We start from the raw sequence: 27,996 nt of genomic DNA, 5'->3' as shown, positions 1-27,996 counted from the left end.
TAAGAAAAGGAATGAATTATTTCACATTCGAGTTGTCATTAAGAAAAATAAGGTTGATATATTATTTGATATGGGTTCTCAAGTTAATTTGATATCTAAGGAAGTTGTTAAGAAGCTTAATCTGACTACAACACCTCATCCAAAGCCATATCCTCTTGGATGGGTTTGCAATGATACACAATTATAGGTAACCAAGAAATGTAAGATAAGATTTGCTATCACTGCAAACTTTGTAGATGAGGTAGAAGCTGATGTAGTCCCTTTAGATATTTATGGTCTTGTACTTGGGAGTCCCTATTTGTATGATCAACAGGCTATCTTCTATAGGGGGGAAAATAAGTATCATTTGTTTAAAGATAAAATTGTATACATTGTATGGGCACATAAGGTTAAGACTAATCTAGCACTAGTTAATGCTGGTCAAATGAAAAGGTTAGTCAACTCTAGTAAGAATTTTGTACTGATGATTGTAAAAGCCAAAGAAGATGAAACATCTGAGGCATTTAAGGGATGTGATCCAAAACATAAAGATGAAATGGTCAAAGTTGTTTCTGCCTATGATGACTTGTTTCAGGAACTGAAGGGATTACCTCCTAAAAGAGAGATACAACATGAAATTCAATTGTAGCCAGAAGTGCCACTTCCTAATATCAACATATACCATTTATTAGTCTTGCAGAATGAAGAAATCAAGAAGTAAGTTCAAGAGCTCATCGAGAAAGGAGTTATTTGTCCTAGTAGTTATCCTTGTGGTTCTCCTATTATATTGGTTCCAAAGAAAGACGAGACTTGGAAAATGTGCATTGACTATAGGACTTTGAACAAGATAATGGTAAAGAACAGGTACCCTCTTCCTAGAATTGATGATTTACTTGATCAGTTGAAACATGCAATTTATTTCACTAAGCTAGAATTACATAGCAGATATCATCAAATAAGAATTGCAGAAAGTGATATATGGAAAACTACTTTTAAGACAAAACAGGGACTTTAAGAGTGGTTGGTTATGCCATTCGGGCTTTGAAATGCACCAGCTACATTCATGAGAGTCATGAATTATGTCTTTCATCCTTTTATTGATGATTTTCTCATAGTTTATTTAGATGATATTATTGTATTCAGTAAGTTTTGGGATGATCATGTAATTCATGTAAAGAAAGTAGTTGATGTTTTGAGAAAAGAAAAACTTTATGTAAAGATGTCAAAATGCAAATTCGCTAAGACATCCTTAGTGTACTTAGGCCATGTCGTAGGGAATGGTCAATTGAAAGTGGACCTTTCAAAGGTTGAATGTATTGTAAAATGGCCTAGGCCAAGTACAGTTATTGAAGTCAGGAGTTTCTTAGGTGCATTTCAATACTGGAGGAAGTTCATTGCAAACTTCTCTTTCATTGTATCATCGTTGCATGCATCAACTAATACCAAGATAACTTTTTAATGGGGAGGTCCACAGTAGAATGCTTTCAACACTTTAAAGGAAAAGTTGAGCACTGCACCAATTTTGGCTTTACCAGATTTACATCAACCATTTGAGATTGAGACAGATGCGAGTGGGTTTGCCATGGGAGCTATATTAATGCAAGGAGGTAAACTAGTCTACTACCACTCTAAAATTTTTTGAGGAGCAGTAAGTAACTATCCTACCTATGATAAAGAACTTTATGCTTTAGTTCAGAGTGTTAAAAAATGGAAGCACTACTTAATGCGCAAGGAAACTATAATCCACACTAATCACCAGCCACTACAATATTTGTACTAACAATCTAAGTTGCAAAAAAGTAGACACTTTAGGTGGATGGATTTTCTACAACAGTTTCATTTGGTAATTAAGTATAAGAAAGGTGTCCATAAAAAAGTAGCAGATATGCTCTCTAGACCTCCTATTTAGAATGCCTTGATAATCCTTTAGAATAGTTCAATGGTTCATGAAAGTTTTCAGGAACAATATGCTAATGATGAGAACTTTAAGGATATCTATGCAACTTTAATCTAGGGTAAACATGTGGAAGAGAAAGATTACTATGTGCAAGATAACTTATTATATCACTTAGGGAAATTATGCATTCCTAAAGATGAACAGGCACATGTAATCTGTGAAGCACACACCTCTTTGATTGCAGGACATTTTGGGGTAAGTAAGACATTAGCTCAATTGCAGAAATATTGTTATTGGCCTCATATGCAGGAAACTATCACCAAGTATATAAAAGGATGTGTAATGTGTGCAACTAGCAAACCAAGTAATAGGAAATTGGGTTTGTACACACCATTACATGTACCATCTCATCCATGGGAAAGTGTTTTTATGGACTTTTTGGGGGGTTTACCTATGTCTAAGAAGGGTCATGATTATTTGTATGTAGTAGTTGATTGGTTCAACAAAATGTGTATTTTAATGCCTTGTAAAAAGAAAATCACTACTGAACTGACTGCTCATTTGTACTTTCAAAATGTATTGGTTCATTTTGGGTTACCTACTTCTATTGAATGGGATCAAGATTCTTAATTCTTAGGGGAATTTTGGTCATCTTTGTGGGGACTCATGGATACCAAGCTGAAGAAGAGTACAACCTTCCATCTAGAGATCGATGGACAAAAACAGGTAGTGAATAGGATAGTTGTGCATCTACTTAGAGGTTATTGTAGCAAGCATCCTAAGTTGTGGGATGAAAGTCTTCACTATTTGCAACATGCTTACAACCATGTAGCACACTCTTGATCTATAAAGAGGTCTCCTTTTGAGACTTGCTTCGATTACTTGCCAAAAACACCAATGGATTTTTCTTTTGGAAAGGATGCCATTATTGATGGATGCCATGATGCAGAAAGGGATTTGAAGTTCATCCAGAAGGTCCAAGCACTCCATCAAGTAGTAGAAGCACAGTTGGAGCAGAACTAAACAAAATACAAGGCTCGCCATGATAAGCATCACATTGATCATCAATTCCAACTTGGTGATAGAGTTTGGTTACATATCAGTAAGGAAAGAATGCAAGGTGAAGGAAGGAAGCTCAAAGCTATCAGGTATGGTCCTTTTGAAATCTTGGAAAAGATTGGTACCAATGCCTTCCACCTTAATCTTCCTCCATACATGCAAATTTACTCATTTGTCAATGTTGAGAATCTAAAGTTGTATGAGCCTCCAATGATCTTGGATGAAGACATCAGTGTTTAGGTTCCTTTTTTTGATGATCTTTCACCAGAGTATATGTCAGAATTGCTAGAAGATGTCATCCTAGACAAGAATGTCAGAACTTCACAAAGAGGACCAGTTGAATACCTCTAAGTGGGATTGAAGGGGATGCATCCAAGCAAGGCAAGATGGATGGAGATTGGGAAAGTGAGGGAACTATACCCTCACCTACTTTCTGAGTAATCAAACTTTCAGAGGTCTGAAAGCTTCTCAATAGGGAGGCTTGATCTGGGGGATATTTTTGTCAAAAATTGAAGTATCTCCAAAACTCTAACAATCTACATTAGTTTAAAATCCTTGAAATTTTACACCCAAAACAACTCAAACGAGTGGAAAAGGAGTTCGTATGCCCAAGATATGGCTAGCCAAAGTTTGGTCAAACTAGGTATAAAGGTTGTCAAAAGGAGAAAAATAATCATCTCAAAAGTGGTCAACAATGGATTTCAAATTGAAGATCTCGTCGAGAGCTTTCCAGCAGCGTTCATTTTGTCAAAAATGAAGCTCATATGTGAAAGATATGCCCAATCGAAGTTTGAGATGATGAGGTGGAAAAAAAAAATAATTTAAACATTTTTTTTAAAAAATTAATTTTTTTTAAAAATAAAATAAAATACTTTTTACCAACGGTGCCAAGGGTTGAACCCGTGACCACCGGCTTCTAAATTCCAACCAGTGGCCATTGCACCACTGGCAGTCTTTATAACATATATAACAAACTTGATATTTAAACTTAAAACTGCTGCCTAAAATGAAGAAAAGGCCACCGGTGGGGTTTGAACCCTGGCCGATCCAGGCCTATAAAAGGATATTTACCATTGTGCTAGCATATGAGTTCAAGTATATGAATGAGCCATGTTTGTTTTAAGTTTGTTTCAAATTGCCAAGCTTCTTAAATAAGGGCCTTTGTTAAAAACTAACCCTCAAAAGGGTATGATGCTAAATTTGTAAAATAGGATTTAGGTCTTATTTCGAAGAGGGACTGTTATAAGGGTCTAAATATGTAAAATTTTGTTTTGCCCTATTATTATACATTTTTTTGTATAAAAGAGGGGTTAGGGGCCATTTGAAGCAAATGGAAATTGAGGAGAAATTATGCAGATGGTGAGAGAGAGCTTGTGAATATGGAGACTAAGTGATTTTTCCTACACATAGAGGAATTTTGTTGCATTTGCTTGAAGGAAATTGTCACAAATCACCTATATTGATTTATTGGAGTTAATCGGATCGGTCCCCCTATTGGAGCTGGACCTGGACACGTAGTCCTAACCGGACGTACTCCAAAATCAAATGTGTTGTCTCTCTTTCTATCATTTCATTCTGTATTTTTGTTATCTACAATTATGTTAATTTTCTTTATTAAGCTTTAAAATTAACTTTATGCAATTGATTAACATTCTCTGTAATAGTTTTAGATCCTAGAAATCAGATCATTGGTAAATTTAGTTTTCATCATTCCACCACCTTGGGTTATCTATCTACTAGTTAGAGTATTTATGGTCATTGTTTCTATCTCTTTAGGGCCAAATTTGCATGCAAGGATCAGATCTTCTACATGGAGATGTGCATCTGATCATATTTCCTTTCCCACTCTTAATTATTTCTCTCCTCTGCAATCTCAACTCCACCTAGTTGGAGTTTGAACTTAATGTAAACATTAGAGTTATGCCTGAACTCTATAAAAGGTAGTTGTAAATATTTTTTGAAGTTTATTCTCTATTCTATCATGTTTACTTGTAGTAGCCTTGTGCTCTATAGTTGTATTCCTTGCTTTCCATTAATGAAATAGCTCTCTTCTTCACCTCTTCTTTCCATTCATTATTTGTGCATGTATCTTGCCTTGTTCTGAATGTTTCCTTCTAGTTTCTAAAGTTTGTATTTTGTATTCAAACTATCAATGATTGTTGTATTGTGAACATTTATTTCCTTTTGGCATTTGATTAGTTCTATACTTGCATATGATTCTTTAGGAGTAGAATCGAGTTAGGATCTATCTATCTAGGCTTTTCATTGATGTGGTGTGCATATATGGGAAAAGTTGTAACTATTTTAATTAGGTGCATCACCCCCTCTAGATTAGATTAGATAGTTTGATTTCATGAATCTCCTTCTCCCTTTCCCTCTCAAATAGTAGTTAGGTGCATCTTGATTTTAAGGAATTCAGCCTTCTCTAAAGACTCAATCTCATAGTCCAAGTCTCATAGCTTGGAGATTGTTTCCATGTTACATTAGGTCTCTTAAGGTTCATACCTTAAGCAAGTGTGTAGACTTTTGTGTCAAAAAGTATCATAGTACATTATTTGATTCTAATTTCCCAATGGATAAAGGCTCTAGTATTTTTGAAGTAGTCAAGTAAATGTTCATTCTTTTCCATAGTTGAATCAAATTATTTTTACTTTATGTTTACAGCTTCAAAGTAGACCTTTACTTAGCTTATGGGTTGATATATTATGTAATTATCTATTATATTTCTATTTTTATTGCACAAGTACAAAAGATAAGAGGTCATCATCTACTTTGTTACAATTAGAGTTGATGTAGTGTTATGAAGTGAAAAAGGCTAATCCTAGGCTTACCCACTTGAATTTTTCATAGTTCAAAGTGTAGAGAGAAATTGTCTTGTTATTAGTCTTAGTTTCTAATTAAATATGTTGATTATGGGAATTAGCTAAACCCTAGGCATATTTTCAATATACTAGGTGGTTTAAAGTCATTCAAATTATAATCCAACACTTCCCTACACAAATTTCAGTGCTATGCACAATGTCCTCCAAACCCTTAGCCCATTTGGGTTCTAAACAAGCCCAACACAAATGCAACACCTCCTAATTCTCCCTACCAACCATCAATGCTAGTGCAAGAAAGAGGAATGATACGTCTAGATTGGAATGAGGACACTAATCAAGAACCAAATAATCTTCCTTAAATATAAAAAAATCAACTTCCCAAAAAATCCTCCCCATCAATCCTAAACACATTTCTAAGCATATTTACCATGATCAATCCTTTTAAAGATTGAATCTGGCCTAGAGGCCACAACTTTTTTTTTCTTCCATTCTATAACCCATCATTTACAACTCTAATTACAACCACATTCAATGTTCACCAATAATTTTCAAAAATGAGGGTGACAAAGCCAATAAAACCATTGATGAATCCTCTAGAACAAATTGTATAATATTTAGTGTTACATCATGACAAAACCAAGCAAAAAACTCACACATGCTAGCTCGTTACATACTGTACTAGAAACCAAAAAATGAAAATTATCACCACTATTTTGGATGAATCATAACATGTGATCAATCTATACATCTTCATCTTGCTTAAAGAAATCTAAGTCCTTGGGATTAATAGAACTAGAATCTTCAAAAAGTTCAAAGTTGTTAATTGGTGATTCTGCTGCACCCATTTTGGATAGTTGGTCATCCAAGGAATTAGCCTCTCTAATGACATGGGTTATCCAAAAATAATCCACTTAATCCAAAAGAACTCAATTTTTTTGAATATGTTTGTTCAAATGCCATGTTCCAACTCCACTTTTACAATCCCATTAACTACAACTTATCAATTGCCTTCAAGGTGAAGTCTCTAGGCACCAAACAAGAATACATAAAGCATTCAGCCTAATTATTGGTTTCATCTGTAACTCTCTTTTCTCCAATGAACAAGATATTTTTGTATTAATTTCTTTCCACAACTCCAATTTGTAATGGACTAGGGTTTCCCTTTGAATATGATGCGGAAGCATCTTGGGGTAGTTGGCTATCTTGCATGATTAAGGGATTTTTGTGGAGTTAAGTGGACCTATTTGGGTCTTAGGTAATTAATTTTGATTTATTTAATAAGTATTGTAAACCTTTAAAGGCATTTGGTATTTAAGTTTTGTTAGAGGTCGATCTATGGCTCTTCAAGTAGTTATTGTAAGATATATTTAATTTGTAGTTTACAAAACTGACTTGTGGCTTAGTTGGGTATAAGTAGGGGCTATTGTGAAGTCTTTAGTCATTATTCATCCATCTTGGAGAAGAGGAGGTGGTAGAGGAGAGAATTTTGAGAAGGGCTAGTAGCTAAGGCTTGGGAAATAAGGAGATTTCTTGGTGGGCTTGCAAGTACCAGTTGATCTTCCTTGAAGGTTTCTACTAGAGTGTGGATTTGGATTAGATAGTTTGGATTGGATCTTGAGGGATCTTGTACAACTATTAGTTGCTTTGTATTTGGCCATAGCTAGGAAGGCCTTACAACCCAACACATTACATGTAATCGATTATATCTATGAATAAATAATTGTGACTTGACTTCAAATCTTGCATTGTTTTTTATCTTTCATTGTGTGGTTATTTGTTGGGTGCTAGGAAATCTCCTTTGGGGATTCTCCTACCTTGCACTACATCAAGTGGTATCAAAGTCAAGGTTGTTCTGAGTGTGTGGACCTACCATCAAATTTGAGGCAGTTTGCACCAGAGTCTTGTGAGATGGATTTATTAGAGTTTGCAAATATCTTGGAAGATGCCTTTGAGAATATTAGACCCTAGGGAGATTGATGATCTTAGTGATGTTATGGAAGAAAGGATCTTAGAGAAGGTTAAAGTAGATTTTAGATTTAAGATAGAGGAGGTTAATTCCAGTTTCAAATTTGAGACAGGGTTGACGAAGAGTGATATGATCATTGAGATCATAAGTTCTATAGGTGGTGTACCTCAACATATGGGTACTAAAAATGGTTATGAGGAAGCTATTAAATACTTTGAAGTTGATAGATCAAATGGTGAGGCCAGAACTAATCATGTGGAGAGACCTATGGAAAATAGGGTTTATCAGTTTTCTATACTTGGATATTAATTGAAGTTGAAGCATAAGATGGAGGTTTCTAATTTCTCAAGTACTTTAAATCTTGAAGACTTGACTGATTGGATTGGTGAATTAGAAGACTTCTTTGAGCTTGAGGATATTAAGGATCCACTTAGAGTAAGATTGGTGCAAACTAAGTTGAAGGTACACGTTACTTTTTGGTAGAAGGAACTGCAAAGAGACAAAGAGGAGGAAGGTGAAATGAAGATCACTAGATGGAGGTTGATGGTTATTAAATTGAAGGCTAAGTTCATCCCTACTCATTATGAACTTGAGTTATTTAAGAGGTTGTAGAATCTGAACTAGAAGGACATGACTGTGAAAGATTATATGGAGGAGTTGTACAAGTTGACTATTTGGTCTAGGCATAGAGAATTGTCAAAGGAGAAGGCAACTTGGTACATTAATGGTTTGAGATTCAATATTTAGGATGAGGTTGGTATGTTGAATATTTCTTCAGTTGAGGATGCTTATCAATATACTTTAAGAGAAAATGAAAAGCTGAAGAGGATGAATCAAGGTAGTTCCCAAGGGAAGGAGAAGCAAGACTACTCGACAAAGGCTAAATCAAGTGTAGAAGATGAACCAAAACCTATTGATTAGAAGAGAAGGAAAGGTAGAGGTGAGTTTAAGGGTAATTTTTTTAGATGTCATGAAGAAGGACATAGATCATATGAGTGTCCATAGAAGGTTGGTGATAGAAGGGTTGTTGTTGCAAATGAGGTTTAAGACAATGAACTTGAGAAAGGAGATATTTTTCTAGCTTGGCAAGTACTAGTTGGTTAGAGGACACTAGAATCTTATTAGAGGAGTAATTTGTTTAGGACTTGTTGTAAGTCTGGTGATAAATTTTGTAATGCAATTGTGGATTGTGGTAGTACTGATAAACTTTTTGCTAAGGAGATGGTTTAGAAACTTGGTTTTAAGAGAGTGAGACATCCTTATCCTAATAGGATTAGTTGGTTTCTAGGTGAGCATTCTTTGGAAGTGAGGGAGCGGTGCCTTGTTGATTTCTAGATTGGGTAGTACAAGGATCAAGTGTTGTGTGATACTATGGATATAAATAGTTATCATGTGTTATTTGGTAGACCTTGGTAGTATGATTGCAAGGTTGTGCATGATTGTGTCAAGAATGTGTTTACAATTGAGAATGTGTCAAGAAGCATTCCCTGATTACTTTGTAGAATGAAGAGGTCGGTAGAAGGAACTTGAGTATTGGCAGTCGAGTTGAGTTCGTAGATTCTGGACAAGTTAATGATCAGTGTAGATAGAAAATCTGTGGAATACCGATGATGGAAGTGAAGAAGTAGAAGAAGGGAAAGGGAAAGAGTGTACAAGTTGAAGACTTGGAGGGCATGTATGTAAAGAACTAGTTTGGGATTTGTGTGTTGAATCGCAAGAGATGTGCTTCAAGCTATTGAGAACATCTTTTTGCACCTGGGGAGACTGATGCAACAACATCTTGGGGTAGTTGGCTATCATACATGATTAAGGGAATTTTTGTGGAGTTGAGTGGACCTATTTGGCTCTTAGGTAATTTATTTTGATGTATTTAATAAGTATTGTAAACCTTTAAAGGCATTTGGTATTTAATTTATGTTAGAGGCTGACTTGTGGCTTAGTTGGGTACAAGTGGGGGGTATTTTGAAGTTTTTAGTTATTATTCATCCATCTTGGAGAAGAGGAGTTGGTAGAGGAGTGAATTTTGAGAAGGGCTAGTAGATGAGGCTTGGGAAACAAAGGGATTGCTTAGTGGGCTTGCAAGTACAAGTTGGATCTTCCTTGGAGGTTTCTACCAGAGTGTGGATCTAGACTAGTTATGGTTTGGATTGGACCTTGATAGATATTGTAGAACTATTACTTGCTTTGTATTTGGCCATAACCATGAAGGTCTTACAACCCAGTATATTGCATGTAATCAATTATATCTATGAATAAATTAATGTGGCTTGGCTTCAAATATTGCACTGTTGTTTATCTTCTGTTGTGTGATTATTCGTTGGGGACTAGGACATCTCCTTTGGGGGTTCTCCTACCTTGCACTGCATTAGAACATCTATCAAAGTTGATTTTGATCCATCCTAGATTAGGTTGTGTCCGACTACCCTTAACCACCATATCCATATTCGACAGAGGATTATCCCTCTTAAGTCCATTAGGGAACAAGTTGAAACTATATGTTAATTTTATCAAAATGATAAATATATGTTTTATTTATGTGTTGTCTATTTTTTTCAACTTACTTTTAAGCACAATGATTAAAATTAAATTTAAAGAAAAAATTATGATTTATAAAATGTATTATAAATAAATGAAAGAAAAATATAATCTAACTTATTTTTTATTATATTAAATTTTACATCCTTTAATATATCATTAAATTCTTATTTACATTTAATATAATTAAAATTTAATTAAATAGGAACTAGCATATCTAAAAATTTGATTCAATTTTTTTAAAATAAGCTGAGAGGTATCTAATTTTCAAAAGAACTAATATAAATTTAGTTAATATTGTATTCAAATGAAAACAAAATTTACATGAATAAACTATTATATTTATTTTTATATATACTATGCCTTGATATTAATACATAGAAGTTTTATGAGACTGGAAAATTTAGCAAATCAAATTTAGACAATGATTTATTTGACCATGTACAAATTTTAAAATAATCATATTCCATAAAAATCATAGCAATAAAAAAATGCATATTTCGATTTTATTTTCCTGACATATAAATGAATGTCAATTTTTTTCAAAATGAAAAATGTTTACATTAAAGATTGCTGCCACTATAGAAAGCCTCTCAGCTTAATAAAATATAAATATTTGACTCAAAATTCTAATATAAATTAATATTTTGAAAAATATTTTAAATAAAAAATAGCAAATTTAAGTTTGCCAAATTAGTATGATTTTTAAACATTACTAAAAAGTTCTTTTCAAATATTCTAACAATTTTATGTAAACTCAAAGTTTAAATATGAGATATAAATAAGAAATTAAAAAAAATTAAAAATTAATTATGTATTAATAAAAAGATCAAAATAATGCAATAATTTTTAAATTTTATATATAGCTTTATTATATAAATCTAAAACTCATGTTTCATTTATATCTATAATATGTGTTATATACATTTAAAATGAATTTGTAATATTAATATATTATTGTCTAAACCAAAATTACTAAAAATAATATAAGTTTGTAGTAAATATATAAATTAAAGTATATTACTTAATTGATTTATTATGAAAATCAACTCTTAACATTAGTTGAATTAGTTAACTTTTATTTCAGTTATAACTTACTTTATTTAAATTTTAAAATGTAAGTAAAGAATCAAGCAAGGAGCTTGATCAAAAACTATATAAATGTAAGTGTTACAAATATCAAAGAAAACTTGTGCTTGTTGTTCAAATACTGACAAATTATGACAATGAAGATGCGCCAAATAAATAGAGAAGACAAAAGATGACAAAGGTGGAGTCCATATTGGACATCACTCACTAAGTCAAACTTTAGTGTGTGTTGTTTAGGCCAGGTGAGTAAAATATAGTTGATAAAGGATTAGATGAACTATAACTCTTGCATTAAAACCAATGAGACATAAATATCCTCTGATGGGTGTATTGTAATTTATGCCAAAGGAAAGAAAACAATATTGTCATTGACTTCAAAAGTATGACAAGGTTTACATTGATGTCAAAAAGTCTAAAAACCAATGCCATAGGAGTTGTCATTGATTGTTGATTATAGAAGATTGGAATAATCAATTTATTATTGACAACATTTACTTCTAAGTATAAGACAAGTACAAATACATGCAAATCAATGGATGAAGTGTTAATAGGAAGACATATATATAAGAAGTTATGCAATGTGATAAATAGGCATTAAGATTTTTCTTAAAAGATTTGAATAGGTATGATATAAAGAGAAAACCAATAAAAGGACTAAGTGTGTGTGTGTATATATATATATATATATATATATAGATATAGATATATATATATATATTCAAATGATCATGTCTTTCAATGAAGAGATATATAATTTCACCTTTTTAGTATATTTATTTCAATCATTAATCCTCTTTTTCTTCAATAGTTGACAAGACAACTGATAATACTAATCACCTCCTTTTATTTCTTGAATAGATTTTCTTTGACTTGTCAATATATCTCTCTTTTGGAAGCCTTAACTATTCAAAAAATCTTTTTATCGATCCTTCCATAAATATTAACGCTTGAAAACTTCATCGCTTTCTCCTATCACGTGGGTGAGTAATTTATTTTTCTTCTTTATATATATATATATATATATATATATATAATGTAATTGAGAAGAATAAAATATGAGAGAGTAGAATGAAAAATGAGAGAAGAAGATAAATGAAGAAAATATAAAAGATTATTGAGGAATAGTTGAGGGGCTTATTGTAGATTCAAAAAGAAATAGAAAAGAAAGAGATATTTTTAATGTAGATATGAAGACATCTACCTATGTAGATAGAGAAGTATACACAGATAACTTAATAAAAGGAGAAAATATAAAAGAGATTAAAAGGGATGATTTAAGTTTCCATCATTAGTTGAAACAAGCAACATTGTCAAGGTAGAATAATAGTTTGTGTGTAGTGGGTTGGTGCTCATGAAGATAGTAGTGGGGGTTGGTACTTCCAATAGTTAGGTCCCTATGAAGTATGGGAATTGGAGCTTCTAGTGACTCGATGCTCATTAATATAGTGCTTGGAGCCTCTAGTATGTTGGAGCCTACAAAATGTTATAAAATAATAAGTTTATATAAAAGTATTTATTTGTTTGGTTTTCTCCCACATTCAGTTTCCACATAACATTGTGTCATTGTGTTCATGTGTGTAATTGTTTATTTCAACATTAGAAGTTATTGTGTGGATAAGAGTTTTAATTTTGAAAATTTTTATTTATACTGGTTCATCGCCCTCTTAGTATAATCATGTTCTCTTCAATTGGTATTAGAGTTGGTTCCTTCTTTTAAAGCCTAACCGCTTGAAGGTAGATCTAAAGAGCACAAATTGCCAAAATCTTTTAAAACAAAATACTAACTTTTGATGGGATGAATTATGCTTATTGGAGTATATAAATGGACACTTATCTAACTTTTATTGGATTTGATCTTTGAAAATCAATGCTAGATGGTTACACAACACCAACAAACCCACCAACAAATACAACCAAAAAGAGAATATGTGAAAATAATACTAAAGAAAAACATGCAATCTTGTCGAATCAAAATTTGAAAATGTTATGCACAATAAATCTGCCAAGGAAACTTGGGACAACTTGAAATATGTTTATAAAGGAGTCAATAATGTAAATAAAGAAAAACTACAAACTCATTGAAGTGTATTTGAAAGCCTCAAAATGAAGGACAATGAAAATGTAGCCTCTTTTCTTGATCATATAGATGAAGTCATGAACTCAATGAAAGATCTTGGTAAAGAAGTGAAGGATCAACTTGTGATGGAAAATGTTTTAAGATATTTACCTATTAAATTTAGTTCAAAGGTGTCTGTAACCAAAAAAAGGACGGATTTAGACACAGTAAGAAAAGATGAATTACATAGGATCCTTACTACTTATGAAATGAGAATCAGAGGCAATGAATCAAAGAAGGAAATAGAATTCAAAACATCTAAAAAGGGTAAAAGAAAAAGAACTAAGTGAAAACTCAAATAGTGAACTAGATGCTTACTTCAAAAGAAAGCTAAAAAATAGTCTTGAAAAGGACAAAGTAAAATTGAAGTGTTTCAATTACAAAAAACCAAGACATTATGCATCAAAATGACCTCTAAATAGAAGTGACTCCAATAATAATGAAGAGGAAGAATACATAAAGAGAAGGGGAAAGAAGCATTCTAAGCAAAATCATAAGAAAAAGTTTCGAAAGCACAAAAAGAGTTTTACTTGGAGAAAGAAAGTAGATCATTAGAAGAGAGAAATGATGAATACCAAAGTGATGAGATACTATTTTTGGCTATGACCAATCAGCAATAAGAAGAAGGAGATGCTAATGAGGCATGTAGCGAGGATGAAGGTGTTTATGAGGAAATTGATGAGTCATCTAGTGAGGAAGAAGATGTTGATGTCATGAAATAGTTATCCTATGAATACAAACATAATAAGAAATTGAAAGAGAAAGTCAGTGAGTACAAGATGCAAATTAAATAATTAAAGACTCAACTAGAAGAATTCAAACTAGTTGAGAATTATGAATAGGAGTATATGAAATTAAGATAAGAAATTGAAAATTTGAGAAAGGATCTAGAGGATAGTAAAACCAAACTAAATAATAGTATTAAGTTTGAAAAAAACTCTGAAATTCTAACAAACATAATTGATAGTCAAAGGCCATCCATGAGAAATACTAGAGTACAATATGAAGGAGAAGTAAAAAATCAAAGGTCATACATTCAAAGGCTTTATTAAGGAAAGGAGTATGGCAGATTCATTCAATAAATTTAAAGGACCTGAACTTAAAATATATTACAAGAAGCAAGCATATGAAGCTAGCTTTAATGGATATTGCTATTTATGTAACTATTTGGTCACATGCCAAGAGAATATAGGATACAAATGAGAAGTCGTCATGGAAAAAGAAGAAAAAATTATAATCTATACTTCAATTATAACATTATATGTTATAAGTGCAATAATTATGCATATATAGAAAATTATTGTAGACTTGATAATGGAGAGACTCATATGGATGACAAGAGACAAGATGCAAAATATAATAACAAAAGAAAAACTGTAAAATTTTGTAGAAGGAAGATAACTGAAGGAGAAGGAGAAACTAGTACAACTTGCAGTTCACATACTTCCTAGTTATAAGGAGAAGCAAGAATTTGGGGAGAGATGCATATGACATATCCATTACACCCTTGGAGAAAAATAAATATTATTGATGTTTTGAAGATGGAAATTTGATTGCATTGATGTCAAAGAGAATTCTTAATAGATGAAGATATAGTAATGATAGAGATATAACATATAGAAACATTAAATAATCCTTCTCAGGGCAGTACTAGAGAACTTTCATAGGGGGGAGCATTTGATGACTAGTAAAAAGTTGATAGTCATCCCTTTTCCACTGATGTCAAAGGGGCAAAGATATAGAAAGAGAAGAGCCAAAATAAATGAAGTATTGTCATCAATGACAAAGGGGGAGATTGATGGATGTATTGCCATTAATTTCAAAGGAAAGAAAATAATATTTGCATTGACCTAAAAAGTGAAGACAAGCCTTATATTGATTTCAAGAAGGCTAAATGCCAATATGATAAATGTTGTAATTGGTTATTGATTATAGAATATCAGAATAATCAATTTATTATTCACAATATTTATTTCTAAGTATAAGAAAAGTACAAAAAGTATATGAAAAGTACAAAAAGATGCCAATCAATCAATGAAGTGTCAATACAAAGACATATATACAAGAATTCATGCAAGGTGATAAAGAGGCATTGAGATTTTTATTAAAAGATTTGAATATAATAGGTCTAATATAAAGAGAAAATGCATAAAAGGAATGTGTGTATAGTTTTTAGTTGTACCTAATGATGGTGAAAAAATCATAAGACACTATATACATTGTTGTGCTAGACATCAAAAAGCAATGAAGGATATAGCATTCTGGTAGTTATGAAACTTTCAAAAAAAGCCAATATCAGAGTTTTTTTGTAAAGAGACACAATATTCAATATGTATACAAATGAATGTAAATAAAATAGAATAGATTTATAAATTGTTGATACATATGAAATAATGATTTGACCAGTGAAAAAATATTTAGCAATTAATATATATGTAGATTAACATTTTGGAAAAGACCTGATAAAATAAGTAAATGAATGCAACTAAAATACAAAAAGACAAGAGATAGATTTGAGGGTAGTACAATTATCAGTCTCTTAATTAAAAATCATTGAGACATGTCCATGATCAACAATGTTGATGTCATGTGGTCATATAACGGTGTCAAAGCAATTACATACAAGAAAATAATGTAAAATTGAAGAAAATTGACTATATGAGACTTATAGCGAATGATTGTATGAGACGTGTGTTGTTATAGCATACCAAATTCTATGGGTGCAAGCCATGTTAAAAATAGTGATCCAAAATGATGGAATTTTAAGTAATTCAACAAGGGATACTTCAATAAGCTTAAAGACCTAGAATCTAAGGATTACTCAAAGGTCATTCAATTTGTTTAAAGAGATAAATAGATACAATATGCCAAATCTGAAGACAATAATCTCAAAGGTTAAAAAATAACAATGAGTTTCAAGTAGAGAACAATGAGTATGGAGTGATGATAATAAGTGAGATGAGATAGATTTGAGGGTAGTACAATTATCAGTTTCTTAATTGAAAAGCATTGAGACATGTCCATAATCAATGATGTTGATGTCACGTAGTCATATAATGATGTCAAAGCAATTACATAAAAGAAAATAATGTACAATTGAAGAAAATTGGCTATACGAGACTTATAGTGAATGATTGTATGAAACGTGTGTTTTTATAGCATACCAAATTCTATGGGTGCAACCCATGTTAAAAATAGTGATCCAAAATGATGGAATTTTAAGTAATTCAAAAGAGGATACTTCAATAAGCTTGAAGATGTGGAATCTCAATATTTTAAGTATTGGAAGGATTACTTAGAGGTCATTCAATGTGTTTAAAGAGCTAAATAGATACAATATGCCACATCTGAAGACAATAATCTCAAAGGTAAAAAAAAAAAAAAGGGTTTCAAGTAGAGAATAAAGAGTATGGAGTGGTGATAAAAAGTGAGATGAAAACTATATATTTTCCATATCACCCCACCATCCACAAAGAATGACAAAGAAACTACACATAAGCTAAAGGAAGCCAAAAGAATTGACAGGAAGATGTATATATGTCATTCGATTTAAAGAATGTGAATACAATGATGGAAATATAAGAGTATACTTTCTATCAAACGTGCTAAAATTTTGAATGAAAAACGTGAAGACATGAAGAAAAATAAATTACTTACTCACATGATGAGAGAAATTGATGAAGTTTTTTAGAGTTAATATTTTTGGAATGACCAATAAAATTAAAGAGATTTGTTAAATAGTTAAGGCAACTAGAAGAGAGACGTGTTGACAAGTCAAAGAAAATTTATTCAAGAAAATAAAAGTAGCGGTTAGTATTATTAGTTGTCCTATAATATATTCAAGAAAAGGGGAATTAATGACTAAGAACCAATATAATGAAAATTTGTAATTTTATATGAATCTTCATTGAAGCATGTTCGTATGTGTGTGTGTGTGTGTGTGTGTGTGTGTGTGTGTTAATATATATACATATATGTATATATATATATATATATATACATATATATACATACATATACATACATATATATATATATACACACACACATACATATACATATATATATATACATACATATACATATATATATATATATATATATATACATACATATACATATATATACATACATACATACATACATACATACATACATACATACATACATACATACATACATACATACATATATATATATATATATTGTAATTGAGAATAGTAAGATTTTGAGTAGAATTAAATATGAGAGAAGAAGATAAATGAAGAAAATATAAAATTTATTGAGGAATAGTTGAGGAGATTATCATAGATTCAGAAAGAGACATGTTTAATGCAGATATAAAAGACATTTGCACATGAAGATAAGGAAGTATACATAGATATAATTTAATAAAGGGAGAAAATATAGAAGATATTAAGAAGGGTGATGTAATTTTCCATCATTAGTTGAAGCAAGCAACATTATCAAGGTGGGAGAATAGTCTAGGTGTAAAGTGGGTTGGTACTTCCAACAGGTCAATGACTACAAACTATAGGAGTTGGAGCTTCTAGTGAGTCAAAACTCATAAAATAGGGGTTGGAACCTACAAAAAATTGTAAATGACCAAATTTATATATAAGCATTCATTTTTCATGGTTCTCTCTCACATTGGGTTTTCACGTAAAAATTGTGTCATTGTGTTCATGTATGCAATTTTGTATTTCATCATTTGAAGTTATGGTATGGATAAAAGTTTTAATTTACAAAAGTTATTATTATATTGATTCAACCCCTAGTATAATCATTTTCTCTTCAATCTCAACATAGGAAATGAGTAAAATATAGATGTTGTTTAAATCCATATTATAGACCTACAAACTATAGTAGTAAGAGAGTTTTTTGTTTTTTTCATTATGTTGATTTAAAACTCTAGATATTGTCATCTTAGGTTTGTGTATATCTAGTTGGTCATCCTTGACCCAACTCCTAAAAGTTGGAAAAGAAGTTTTGACCTATGTTAACCTAATAAATTAATTTAAATGGGGTGTCTTATGAATAAAGTTGAACAGATTTGTAACTTTTAAATGCCATGCAAATAAGAATAATGTATTTTTTGTATTAAATTGCTAATATAAGGAAACTTATCTTGATCAAAGGAATACCAATTCATTAAAAAAATTCATGCAAGTGAGCCTTTTGTAAAGAATGTATCTAAGGTATGATATGAATGGTTGATTTAGGCTATGATCTAGTTATATCAAATATCATCAAAAAAAAATATTTTGATGGAAACTTGAAGCATAGGAGTTTGTTTTTTAAAGAAATTATTTTAGCTTCTTTAGTTTCTATGTTATAATTCTATTTATGGTGAGGAATGTTGGCATTTTAGGGAAGGGTATTTAAAATCAAAAGATACATGTTTCTTTTCTTCTTCTACTTGTCAATTAACCTTGATGTTAAATGCTTGATAAATCTATCATTGTGTGTATGTTTACTATACATGGTTAATATTTTATCTCCCTTCCACGTGTGTGTTTAGTTTCTATATTTAGGAATATATGCATGTAGATTACTTGCACGGCTACACTGGATCCATATTATCTAACAATCACAACTTGTGTCACATGTATGTAAATTTTATGTATCTGAACCATAATGTACATATACTTGAAGTTCAATATGCAAGTTGGCTTCCTATTATGTATGATCACATAATTTTAGTAATGTAACATGTACATGAATAGAGAATGGTCAATATTTGCAATGAAATTTTAATTAAATTCAATTTTCAAAAAGAGGTCAAATTGTATGTTTTATTTTCCTTTATTATTTAATAAAAAATTATCTTCTTAATCAACTATATGTGAAATTACTTTTCAAAATGCATTTCCAAAATTCTATGTTTTATGTTTATGTAACATTGATAGCATATATGTAATTTTTACACCAATTTATTTTATGTTTGAGGATATATTGATTATCATTGTCATGCCCAAACTACGAGGTCAAAAAAAACACACACAAATTTTTTTTTTTTAAAGTTATTAATTAACATGCTCCAATGTTCGATCTGGTTGTGATCACAATTAAAGTAAAGGTTCTCTACATTACTTCTTAAGTTATAATCTTGTGGAGGAATACACCGTTAAATTTGAACTCTTGTTATAAGTTTGATATCAACATTAGTGTTGTTAATTTCTTTCTTATAACACACTGTATTTAGAATCATAAAAAAAAATATTTAAAATCTGACTAAATGAATAAAGAAAAACTATTTAACATTATACAATAGTCTAACATTAACATAATAATCAAGACACTTGCTAGCTTACTATCACTCTAAAATTATTCATAAATTTTCTACTAATTTAATTTAGATATTATCTAAAACAATTCGTATCTAAAATTTAAGTACTAATAAAATAGACTAATTTAAATAATGGTTAAACTAACATAATTATAACATTAAACTAAAATTATATCAACCTAAACATGTTATTTAAGTAGATCCTAAGCAACTAATGATTAACCACTAAATTAACTAATCATTGAATTAGCATTTTTCTAAAATAATTACACAACTAAAATAATTAAAACTATACTAACTAACTCTAAACTTAATTAAATTTATAACTAACTAACTCTTAAGAATAAAACTTTTAACAATTACTAATAATAAAAGATGTAACTAATTTATACTAAACTAATTTAAATTACATATAAAACTAAATAACTATTAACAAAATAATAAAAAGTAACTATATAGCAAAATACTAAAAAAAATTTAAACTAACAAATCATCTAACACCTAACACTAACCTATTACTAATCCCCATACCTATACTCTACTCTCCCCACATGTCAAATTGACCTCCCATAACCCACGTCATTCCTTACCTTTCACAAAATCTCAAATTGAAACATAATGAAACCCACCCACACCACAATCTAATCCCTTAAGAAAACCTACGCAATAACCAAGCGCTTTCCAAGAAAGCAACTCGCTGCCCAAGCGAATCCAGTACTAACACATCCTGTCAGATGAGGTGGTGACCATGAAAAGCAAGGGCAGGTTAAATAAAGAAACCTCCAACTCAAAGCAAGGAGAGAAAATTCAGCGCTACACCCCAAGACTGCGTGCTAACCAAGATTACTAACCCTACATCAGTGAAATTCCCCTCTCCATCCCACTTGCCTTGGGTGGAAACCAAGGCAGCCGCCCCAAGGTAAAAGCAATTTTTCTTTTAAACTTCAAACAAATATAAAACACTTAAGAACAAATTCCAAGGTCAGCGAATTCATAAGGAGGGAACAGATGATGTCATCTTCATGATGACTACTTGACTTGCAAGATTTAAAACATTTTTAAAATCTCCTTCCAAACTAAAATCCACCAAGGTGAGGGAATACATTAATGACATAAAGTTTAATGGTAGCAAAAATAGATATTTAGGATATTAGGAATTAGTATAATATTACTTTAGTTATTTATATTCATTTTATTGATTATTAATTTCAAAATTTAAAAAAAAAAAAAAGGAATCACAGAGAATATTCTCTGTTGCACAATTAGATTTATTTCTTTCTTCCATGCAAAATCCAGAGAGCATTTTTCTCTTGGGGAAAATTTTTGAAGCTTTATTTTTCTAAGTATAGATTTTAAAGCAATGTATATTTTTTTTGATAGATTTAAAACATAGGTTTAAACATTGTGACACCACAATTATTTTTTCTCTAATAACTTGGATTCCAATAATTCGATCTTTGTCACAAATTTCCTTATAAAGAAAACCTATAAGGACTTGTAATAACCTTAACATAATTATCATTTTGAACATATAAGGAGCATATAAGGGAATTGAAAATTTGCTCAATTAGACCATCATCAAAACTTCTTATTCCTGATGTGCATCCATCTAATGAAATTATGATTAAATCACAAGACAAGAAATTATACTCAATCACCAATTTGATTGGTAAACCTGATTCAAGGGCTCAGCCGAAAAAAATTAGGAAGAAAACTCGACTTTGTTGCCAATCCAACAAAGTTTGAAAATACAATTACATATGATTTCAATCCTGAATTACATCACTTAAATTAAATTTCCTTCAAGACCCTCATCAAGGGTTCCATATCAAATTCTGTAACACATTACTACGAACCGAGGAGGGAACAAAAGCTGATCAGGTGACAACAAGCATGACCAAGAACAAATCAAACATGCATATTCATACAAGGTTTCCACAATAAGATTCACAATGAATCAAAACTAGGGAAAGGTGGATTCTTCCAACTAGGAGAAGTCAAGCACAACACCAAACAGATGCCCAATCGGGGCTATATACCAAGAACTTCTATTCTTCCATTTCAACATACCATAATCATACAAAGTTTGTGCTGACAAGTAGGGGCCCATAACACCCTACCCTTTCTCCCTCTTCTCATCCTGAGAAGAGACTCTACACCGGTTGGAGTCTGACTAAACAAACCTTTCCCAAAATTGGTCACTTCTGCCCTCTCCAAGGGTGAGTAATACCAAAACACCCATGCAAGAAAAATCTCAAAATTGCAAACATAAACATGATAGAAAATCATCCAAAAATAACATGGTTTTCAAAACTTCCCAACATACCCACAAACATACAAACATTCAAACAACAATAAGGTAGCATAAGCATGAAACAAGAATGAAATCTGAACAAGGGAGATGACAATTCCTACCTTCACAAAGAGGTAATGGCAAGGAACCAGTTTGAGTAGAGCTTCCCTTTCCTTGCTTCAATCTTCAAGAACTCCTCTCTAAATGTAGAGATTGGGTAACAACCCCTACTAGTCCAAGAAAGGCCTCTAAATAAGCCTCAAACTCAACCACCTAAAAGGATCAATAACTTCTCCCACCCACTAACAATTCTAGAAACTCCTAACTCCACCCACACTATGGTTAAACACTAAGTGGAGGTGAGGTGAGGTGACTCAAGATAACCACTTGCAATTTTCGCACAAAGGCAAAAAGAGACTTTTTGAGTGACCTCAAAAGTCAATAAAAGGGGCTTAGGGGTTGGAAAAGACCCCTAACCCATACCCATACCCTTTGGGTATAATAATTTCATGATATAAAGCCTTAGGAATAGGTTAGAGCCAAACAAAAGCTAGGAAATAATTAGGACCAACTAACAACTCTAAAAAATGCAAATTAAGCACTAATCTAGATTAAGGATGAATAAACTTGATTAAGAACCAAACTATCAAAAGATACTAACTTAATCCAACTTAGGTCCAAAGGTTACACAGCTAACCCTAACTAGCACGTTGAAGAACATAAACAATTTATGAGTGTCAAGCGACACTAAAAGAACATAGTTACGAACACTAACATTCACTGAACACAAAAAGATACATACATACATCTCACAGTACAATACGTGAATTACGAACAATAAGGTTTCCAAAATTAGCACATAGAGATCAGTTATGTTCCTCCGTCGGTTTCCTCGGCTAAAATATCTGCACACTCATTGCACACATCAGTAGTCCCAAAAATCACATGTACATATGTATTAATATATACATATCATAAATTCACATAAATTGAAACATACATCAATCAGGGTTTCTCTCATCCTATTCAATTCTTAACCACAATGTTAATCCTACCTTTACTGATTTCATCAGCATACATAAAACATTTAACGACGAACTCAAATATCTGAAAATAACATCACACAGCATGAAATAATATAATATGTTCTAAGTATCAAGAAAAGTCTCGACATCTCGAATCGTGAGTGTCAAAAAGATAAAATAACAACTAAGGCTATGAAGGGTCGGGGCGAGGCCTCACAATCATGATGTTATTATTGATTCTTTATGATATTATGTCTTATCATCTTCATGGATATCTTAAATTGGGTTTTCCTTGATATAAAATTTTATGTTGTAAAATTATTATTCAATGTTTTAATTTAAATGAGATGTTTATTTATCTTTGTACCATCTTAAATTGGAACCACTCCAATTTAATGATGGTTTATCACCTATTTAATGTGAGGTCATCAATCTGCTTGCACCTTTGCATCTTTCTTCCCTTCTTTGTCCTTTCTCCTAGTTGGAATTGGTGTAAAACCTAATAAATCATTTTTAAAGCTCCCATTTTTATGGTGTTAATATTGAAGTCGGATCTACCCTTGTAGGTCCTCCCTTCACTTCATCTATCCACTTAGAATCTTCTCTTCACACTGTAATAGCTATATCTCAAGTTGTGTACCTAATTTTGGAGATCTAAGACATATTTTGGGATCTTTAGGGATCTCAAAGGTTACAATACCATATTATCAAGGGAATAATACATCCTTGACCAATAAGAGTTACAATCTTCCCTTGGTGAGACAATCAGGATCATAGTGTGCTCCTCATTGGGACCTAATTTGAGTTTCCTTGTTGGGTCTTGTGTCTAGGTGCCTTTAGGGTGTTAATTCCTAGGTACGTTAGCCAGAGGGAGTTTTTCAATTCCAAGATCTACATAAACCCTTACATTTTCTCTTTTTTTCATATCCATCCAAAAGAAATTGATCTATAGTTTCAAGCAATCAAGTATTCAAGTTTGCAAGTCTTCAAGTGTTCCTTAGTTGAAGATCAAGGATTCAAGCATTCAGGAAATTGAAGAAACTAATCTTCAAGATCTTCTTCAATTCATTCAAGATCCATTGTTTCATCTTCATATTCTTAATCCAAATCAATTGGTGAAGTAAGAAAATTGAATTGGATTCAATAGATTCAATTATTGTAAGGTGAATTCATACATTTACTTTACATTAATGCTATTTCAATTCATGGCTAATTACTAAACTAGGATTTTATCAAGGAAAATTCTCCATCAACAAGAAAACCTTTTTTATTACTAGTTGTAGATATCGAACCAACGAATAGGTTGCATATTTGAGTACCTTTTTTTGGCTTTCTTCATAACTGCAAAATCAGAATCAACATTGCACATAGTCAATCAGATGTGATGTATACTCTTGATGCTCCATTTGACCCATAATTATCCATTTCATAAATTGTTGATTGGTATTTGGGTTTCATTTGTTGCACATTTTTAGGCCGAGATCCAACTATTTCTACCCATTCCAATTAGCACACAAAGTTTAAAAATAGATTCTAAAGGTATATTCTCTACATTCTTTTCCTTTTAATATATAATTATATATAGCTCTAGCTTCTTACATCATATAGGTTTTTCAAGGACTTGGATAACTTTTCCTTTATTCTTCCTCAACCTATTTTGCATTAGTTCTCCTTACTTGTTTGGTTATCACTAATCTCTCTAGACTTAGTTCTTTAGAATTCAAATTGAAAGGACTAGTATCCTTGATTTCCCTCCCTCTATTATGCTTATGTATGTAAGTGGTTATGTAATGAAATTAGGTCTTTTATCCTTGATTCACATTTCTACCACTACATTTATTGGTGAACCTGACCTAAGGCATGCCCACTTTTTATTTGGTGTTAAATTTCTTATTGAAAGTTCAATCTTTGCATTATCTTGTATTATCTTGTGATCTATCTTTGCATGATTTACATTAAATTTTATTTTAGTTCATATAATAAGGTTGTATTTATTTGTGTCATCTTTCCTTATTTGTTGTATGAGATTTACTACTTTTAGTCCTATTTATAGCATTCATGTTAGGAGAAGTAGTGGACTCATGAATCTCTTTGATCCAGATTCCTCTTCTTCTTGTCTTGGAAACCTTATTAACACTATGGTATCTCATAATCCTAATTCTTATATGGAGCATGAATATTCTCACTCATCTCATGATGAGGATGAGGCTTTGAGGGTTCCTCTTGAACATGTTGATAAAGTTTCTACTAAGATTGATAAGATGCATGATTGGCTTCTACAAGAAAATCACAATACTAATACTATTGCTTATTTTGATGCTCTTAAGAAATTGACTCATAATGATGAACATGGTGTTAATATTTTTCATGTTCTTACTCACCTCATCCATACTCATGTTAAGTCATTAACTCAAATTGCTTCTGAAGTAGGAATCAATTCATCTATTTCTACTCTTGAGCTAGTTTTTTATATTTTTGTACCTATCTCTAGAGTTTCTACTTATGTTGCTACTATTATGACTACTTCTATTTAGATGTCTACTTCTCTTAGTAGTCTTCCTATTCCTTCTTCCCTATGATTGTTCCATGTGTTTCCTTTTTGATGTCACAACCTTCATATAATAGTGTTTCATTCACTTATCCTAATCCTCCTACTACTGTTCCTAGTATGCCACCTATAGTTTGTATTATTCCAGCCAATTTGTATACTCTTCCTAGTGTGTTGGATGTGTCTATCCCACCTGTTTCTTCTAATGATTCCATTATATTTAGTCTTTCTCATATTATGGCTTATTTATAACAACTTACTTATTTCTCCCAATGTAAGTTTAATGTTTTTACATGTAATATGGGTAGTCCTTTGTCTTTTAACATTATCCCTACTACTACTCCTCAACAAACTAATATCCCTCATCTTGATACTTATAATGGTAAAGGTGATCTAGTGACACATCTTAAGACTTTCAAAATTCTATGTAGTGACTATGCTAATTTGTAATTCTATTTCTCTTTTCCATCTTATTATATTGATTCCTTTCATAGACTTGCTAATTTCTTCATACAATAGTTTCATAATAATATTGGTCCTTTTGTTTCTTTGACTAGTATTATGCATTGTAAATAAGCTCCTAAGGAGAAAGTGACTGATTTAATTGGTAGATTTAAGAATTTTCATGCTCAGACATGTTGTCTTATGCTTGATCTTGATATTCAACACACACACACACACACACACACATATTGAAAATTTACAAAAATACATAAGATAAGATTATTGTTACCAAGTTTACTTCTTTTTTCACAACTTTGTATAGTGCTTCATCATTATCAACTACAAGTGAATCAATTAGAGAACACCACTCCAATGGATCATGTACTTAGTGATAAGAGTGATGCTACATCTAATCATAATAAATTTCAAAAACTTAATAACTATGTCGATATTAACAAAGCCATGAATACAGTAGATGATCAAGTAGTTGCTACATCTTGAGGTGCCACTACTTCTTCCAATATTTTTTGAATGAATCTAAATTTTAATCCTCTTTTCGAGTCTTTACATTCTATAATACCCTAAAATTGGCTCATTGCCATGATCACCAATTTTGGTCTATTTCTGATCAACCCTGAAGACCTATCTCATTAGGCAATTCTCATTTTGATTGTCGCTAATTGACTTAATTATCAAATGCAGAAAACCTCAATATGCATTAATCATACTCTCTATTTAATTCCCAAAGTATTGACTCATATTAGTCACATTAAACCTATTGGTTAAGATTTGATTTAATTATTAAGTATTTATACTTTAATTAAATTAAATTTTCACCTAAGGCTAATGTACTAAGGGATTAAAGTTATTTAATTTAATAATTGTACTTATTTTAATTAATTGAATATGATTATTCAATTAAATAGAAAATGCATTTATGAGATCATATCTCACTTTATTAAATTAAATAATATCTTCAAAATCCTCTCTTTAGTTCTAAATGGAAATTTTGAGCGAACTACTTCTTGAAATTGGAAACAATCTAGTTAACTTACTCTCACACTTGTGACAAGTTTAGTTAACTACTCATCACACTCAAATTTAAAATAGTTCACTTCACTTGCACAAGGAAGTTTCCATCTTTGACTGAATCTTTGCTTCAATGTTGACTGTTAATCTAAGTTGATCTCAACCATTGATGGATTCCAGGAATTTTATTTAAGAGGCTCATAATTCCTCATTATAGAGGTTGAATTGAATTGCTATCGAATCTCTGCTAGACTATGCACTCATTTTCTTATTGTCATAAAGATCTCATTTTCTTAGATTAATATCATTTAGAATTAATATGCATTCATTTAGTTAATTCTATTTATATTTTCTTAGATTAATGGCATAATAATTTAGACTACTTGCATATTCATATAGATTAATCATTTTAAAACCTTCATTCTAGATGATCTGATTACCTTTACCTCAAATCTCAGAGCATAAGTAGGTAAAATCCACCTAGATAGAAGCCAACAAGTCACCTTGTAGGGTTTCTCTCAAATGAACAACCTCATGTTCATCTTGGGATGAATCTGCATATAAAGACCATGTTGAAGTGTGTGTGTGAACTCTAAGGCCACATTTACACATATGCACATTCTATTATGAGTAGGTTGGTTGGTGTTAATATTATTACACTTCCTCCTATTAAATCGCTTCTTCCTTCTACTACATCAAATGTGTACTATAATCCTAAAGCCTTTTTTCAATTTTGTTGTCGACTTGGACATGATATTGATGCCTATTATTCTTTCAAACATAAGATTTGGGATTTTATTTATTCTAATGCCTTATCTATTGATATTCATGATAATGGGACTAAATATTTGGTACCTCCTTAATCAAAATCTTCAAATCTTTACTAATATTTTACCTCAACATAC

Source organism: Cupressus sempervirens, chromosome 4, assembly GCF_028749045.1.
Source record: "Cupressus sempervirens isolate cs-2001-9-10 chromosome 4, ASM2874904v1, whole genome shotgun sequence".
NCBI classification, from domain to species: Eukaryota; Viridiplantae; Streptophyta; class Pinopsida; order Cupressales; family Cupressaceae; genus Cupressus; species Cupressus sempervirens.
This window is presented reverse-complemented; position numbering follows the sequence as displayed.